The sequence below is a fragment of the Cryptomeria japonica genome, unplaced genomic scaffold, assembly GCF_030272615.1.
Source record: "Cryptomeria japonica unplaced genomic scaffold, Sugi_1.0 HiC_scaffold_224, whole genome shotgun sequence".
Lineage (NCBI taxonomy): Eukaryota > Viridiplantae > Streptophyta > Pinopsida > Cupressales > Cupressaceae > Cryptomeria > Cryptomeria japonica.
Window position 1 is genome coordinate 101,081 of NW_026729046.1, and position 5,294 is coordinate 106,374.

The 5,294-nt window shown below is 64.1% G+C and overlaps 1 non-coding gene across 1 annotated transcript; it reads left to right on the plus strand.

Moving 5' to 3' along the window:
- Nucleotides 1-657: 657 nt before the first annotated feature.
- LOC131868901 (5S ribosomal RNA) lies at nt 658-776 on the plus strand. Its single transcript, XR_009367302.1, has one exon. It is a non-coding gene; the product is annotated as a 5S ribosomal RNA (ribosomal RNA).
- The last annotated feature ends 4,518 nt before the right edge of the window (nt 777-5,294 follow it).

Sequence of the window (5,294 nt, forward strand, 5' to 3'; positions counted from 1 at the left end):
ACCTGGGAACCCAATTTTGGTCCTCGGGTCCCATTTTTTTTTGTCTCGCATCCCACTTTTGGCCTGTGGCCTTTTCGGGGTCGATTCTCGTTTTGGGCATCAGAGCATGTTTCTTCTCCTAAAACCCAATATTTGTTTATTAAGTCTCGGAACACATTTTTGTTCTCGTGGACCCATCATGGGTCTTGGAACGCATTTGTGGTCCTTGGGTCCCATTTTGCATCCCGAAACTTGTGTTTTGGTGCTTGATCCCTATTTTGGGTGCCCACCTTGCACCAAGTGCGCACCCGGGGCAAACCGAGCGCCTTGGTGCACCGGGGCAAGATCGAGCGTGCACCCGAGGCGCCCCGAACATGCACCAAGGTGCACTCGGCCCACATGTGAGCGCAGGTCGTTGCGCCCGAGGTGGTGTGTGGGCACCGCGTTGCAGACGGGACACTGCACGCACACGACGCCCCCTCCAGGTGCACGCACGTAGGCCGGGCCGGGTGCACACCCGACGCCCTAGCAAGGTGCGCGCACCCGGGCAGGGCTCACACTTGGCGAACGGGGCGCACTTCGCGAGGGAGGGTGTGCACCTCGACGGGGGTGGGTGGCCGGGGTGGATTCGCACGTGGGTCGCGGTTTGCTAAGTACACACTGCGACAAGCTCATAACGGGTGCGATCATACCAGCATTAGTGCACCGGATCCCATCAGAACTCCGCAGTTAAGCGCGCTTGGGCCGGAGTAGTACTGGGATGGGTGACCTCCCGGGAAGTCCCGGTGTTGCACCCTTTTTTAGTTTTTCGCCGGGCGTCGCAATGCTATTTGAATAAACCTTTTGCCCGTTTGCGTTCTCGTCGGGGCCGGGCCGGGCCGGGGTGCGCTGCCCGCACTACCGCGCGCGCGGGGGCGACACCGAGCGCGCACCCGAGGCACCCCGAGCACACAGGCCACGGTGCAACCCGGGCGTTGTGCGCGCACCCCGGTGCGCCCGAGGTGCTGCGCGCGCACCCAGGTGAAATCGGTGTGCACCTCGGCCAGTGCGCGCTCGGTCGAGTCGCGCACGTTGGCCAAGGTGCACGGTGATGTTTCTTACTCTAAGGTTCCGCACCAGACGCCCGGGACAGGTGAGCGAAGCTGGGCGGGGCCGGGTGCGCGGCCGGGGCAGGTGCACGCAGCTGGAGAGAGCTTTGGAGCACACTTCGGAGCGCACCAATGATGCGCTCCATTCAAAAGTTTCCTGAAAAGGCAAAAAAAGTTGAGATTATAGAATTTCCCACTTGAGAGATTGTAAAAAAAAAAAATTTAAAATGAAGGAAACGCGGGTGCCAAGGTGTGCGCAGCCCAGCCAAGGTGTGCGCACCAAGGCGCCCACCCTGGCGAAGGTGCACGCAAGGTGCGCACCCGAGGCAAACCGGACAATTAACCCAACTTTCGACTTCGCGCGCACCTTGGAGCGCACTTCGGAGCGCTCCTTGGTGCGCACCAATCTTGGGCACCTCGGAGTGCACCATGGCGCCCACCAAGGTGCGCACCCGGGGCAAACCGAGCTCCGACTTCGTGCGCACCTTGGAGCGCACGAAAGGTGCGCACCATGGCGCCCACCAAGGTGCGCAGCCCAGCCAAGGCGTGCGCATCAAGGTGCGCACCCTGGCGAAGGTGCGCACCCGGGGCAAACCGAGCTCCGACTTCGTGCGCACCTTGGAGCGCACAAAAGGTGCGCAACCCAGCCAAGGTGTGCGCACCCCGGTCAAACCGAGCTCCGAATCGTGCGCACCAGAGGTGCACGCCATCGTGCGCACCTTGGAGCACACTTCGGAGCCCTCCTTGGTGCGCGCCGATGTTGCGCACCTCGGAGCGCACCCGGGGAAAACAATGCAATTAACCCGACTTTCGACTTCGTGGGCACCTCGGAGCGCTCTCGGGTTCGCACCTCGGAGCACACCGAGGTGCGCACCTTTGATGCGCTGCCTTCACCAATTTCCAGAAAAGGCAAGAAAACATTGAGAAGGTGTGCGCACCGAGGTGCCCACCCTGGCGAAGGTGCACGCGAGGTGCGCACCCGGGGCAAACCGGGCTCCGACTTCGTGCACGCCGCACCTTGGAGCACACTTCGGAGCGCTCCTTGGTGCGCACCAGGGCGCGCAACCCAGCCGAGGTGCCCACCCCGGCGAAGGTGCACGCGAGGTGCGCACCCGGGGCAAACCGGGCTCCGACTTCGTGCACGCCATGGTGCCCACCGCGGCGAAGGTGCACGCGAGGTGCGCACCCGGGGCAAACCGGGCTCCGACTTCGTGCACGCCGCACCTTGGAGCACACTTCGGAGCGCTCCTTGGTGCGCACCATGGTGCCCACTAGGGCGCGCAACCCCGCCGAAGGTGCACGCGAGGTGCGCACCCGGGGCAAACCGGGCTCCGACTTCGTGCACGCCGCACCTTGGAGCACACTTCGGAGCGCTCCTTGGTGCGCACCATGGTGCCCACCAGGGCGCGCAACCCCGCCGAAGGTGCACGCGAGGTGCGCACCCGGGGCAAACCGGGCTCCGACTTCGTGCACGCCATGGTGCGCACCGCGGCGAAGGTGCGCACCCGGGGCAAACCGGGCTCCGACTTCGTGCACGCCGCACCTTGGAGCACACTTCGGAGCGCTCCTTGGTGCGCACCAGGGCGCGCAACCCAGCCGAGGTGCCCACCCCGGCGAAGGTGCACGCGAGGTGCGTACCCGGGGCAAACCGGGCTCCGACTTCGTGCACGCCGCACCTTGGAGCACACTTCGGAGCGCTCCTTGGTGCGCACCATGGTGCCCACCAGGCCGCGCAACCCAGCCAAGGTGTGCGCACCAAGGTGCACGCGAGGTGCGCACCCGGGGCAAACCGGGGTCCGACTTCGTGCACGCCGCACCTTGGAGCACACATCGGGGCGCTCCCGGGTTCGCACCGGCGTTGCGCACCGTGGTGGGCACCTCGGAGCACACCAAGGTGGGCAGCGAGGTGCGCACCTTTGATGCGATGCCTTCACTAATTTCCATAAAAGGCAAAAAAAAAACGAGATTTTAAAATTTCCGTTTTGAAAGATAGTGAGAAAAAGGGAATGCTGGTGCCATCTTGAGCCCGCCCTGGTGCGCAGCCCAGCCAAGGTGTGCGCACCAAGGTGCCCACCCTGGCGAAGGTGCGCGCCCGGGCAATTAATCCAACTTCCAACTTCGCGCGCGCCAGGGTGGGAGCGCACCCAACAACCGGGCCTGGGAAGAGCCAATGCGAGAAACCCCACCAAACGCTCTGACAAAAAAAGAGGGGGCGCTCCAGTAACCCCGCTTCGGAGCGCACCCTGGGCAAACCCAGCCAAGGTGCCCACCCCGGCCAAGGTGCAGGCGAGGTGCGCACCCGGGGCAAACCGGGCTCCGACAACGTGCACGCCGCACCTTGGAGCACACTTCGTAGCGCTCCCGGGTGCGCACCTCAGAGCACACCAAGGTGGGCAGCGAGGTGCGCACCTTTGATGCGCTGCCTTCACTAATTTCCAGAAAAGGCAAAAAAAAAAGGAGATTTTAAAATTTCCGTTTTGAAAGATAGTGAAAAAAACGGAACGCGCGTGCCATCTTGAGCCCGCCCTGGTGCGCAGCCCAGGTAAGGTGCCCACCCTGGCAAAGGTGCGCACCCGGGCAATTAACCCTACTTCCGACTTCGTGCGCGCCAGGGTGGCAACCGGGCCTCGGAAGAGCCAATGCGAGAAACCCCACCAAACGCTCCGACAAAAAAAGAGGCGGCGCTCCAATAACCCCGCTTCGGAGCGCAGCCGGGGCAAACCCAGCCAAGGTGCCCACCCCGACGAAGGTGCACGCGAGGTGCGCACCCGGGGCAAACCGGGCTCCGACAACGTGCACGCAGCACCTTGGAGCACACTTCGAAGCACTCCCGGGTGCCCACCGGCGTTGCGCACCGTGGTGGGCAGCGAGGTGCGCACCTTTGATGCGCTGCCTTCACTAATTTCCAGAAAAAGGCAAAAAAAAATGAGATTTTAAAATTTCCGTTTTGAAAGATAGTGAAAAAAAAGGAACGCGGGTGCCATCTTGAGCCCGCCCTGGTGCGCAGCCCAGGCAAGGCATGCGCACCAAGGTGCCCACCCGAGGTGCACACCCGGGGCAAACCGGGCTCCGACTTCGTGCAGGCCGCACCTTGGAGCACACTTCGGAGCGCTCCTTGGTGCGCACCATGGTGCCCACCAGGGCGCGCAACCCAGCCAAGGTCTGCACACCAAGGTGCCCACCCCGGCGAAGGTGCACGCGAGGTGCGCACCCGGGGCAAACCGGGCTCCGACTTCGTGCACGCCATGGTGCCCACCGCGGCGAAGGTGCACGCGAGGTGCGCACCCGGGGCAAACCGGGCTCCGACTTCGTGCACGCCGCACCTTGGAGCACACTTCGGAGCGCTCCTTGGTGCGCACCATGGTGCCCACCAGGGCGCGCAACCCAGCCAAGGTGTGCGCACCAAGGTGCACGCGAGGTGCGCACCCGGGGCAAACCGGGGTCCGACTTCGTGCACGCCGCACCTTGGAGCACACATCGGAGCGCTCCCAGGTTCGCACCAGCGTTGCGCACCTTTGATGCGCTGCCTTCACTAATTTCCAGAAAAGGCAAAAAAAAACGAGATTTTAAAATTTCTGTTCTGAAAGATAGTGAAAAAAACGGAACGCGGGTGCCATCTTGAGCCCTTCCTGGTGCGCAGCCCAGGCAAGTTGTGCGCACCAAGGTGCCCACCCTGGCGGAGGTGCGCGCCCGGGGCAATCCGGGCTCCGACTTCGTGCACTGCATGGTGCCCACCAAGGCGCGCAACCCAGCCAAGGTGCCCACCGCAGCGAAGGTGCACGCGAGGTGCGCACCCGAGGTGCACACCCGGGGCAAACCGGGCTCCGACTTCGTGCACGCCGCACCTTGGAGCACACTTCAGAGCGCTCCTTGGTGCGCACCAGGGCGCGCAACCCAGCCGAGGTGCCCACCCCGGCGAAGGTGCACGCGAGGTGCGCACCCGGGGCAAACCGGGCTCCGACTTCGTGCACGCCATGGTGCCCACCGCGGCGAAGGTGCGCACCCGGGGCAAACCGGGCTCCGACTTCGTGCACGCCGCACCTTGGAGCACACTTCGGAGCGCTCCTTGGTGCGCACCATGGTGCCCACCAGGCCGCGCAACCCAGCCAAGGTGTGCGCACCAAGGTGCACGCGAGGTGCGCACCCGGGGCAAACCGGGGTCCGACTTCGTGCACGCCGCACCTTGGAGCACACATCGGGGCGCTCCCGGGTTCGCACCGGCGTTGC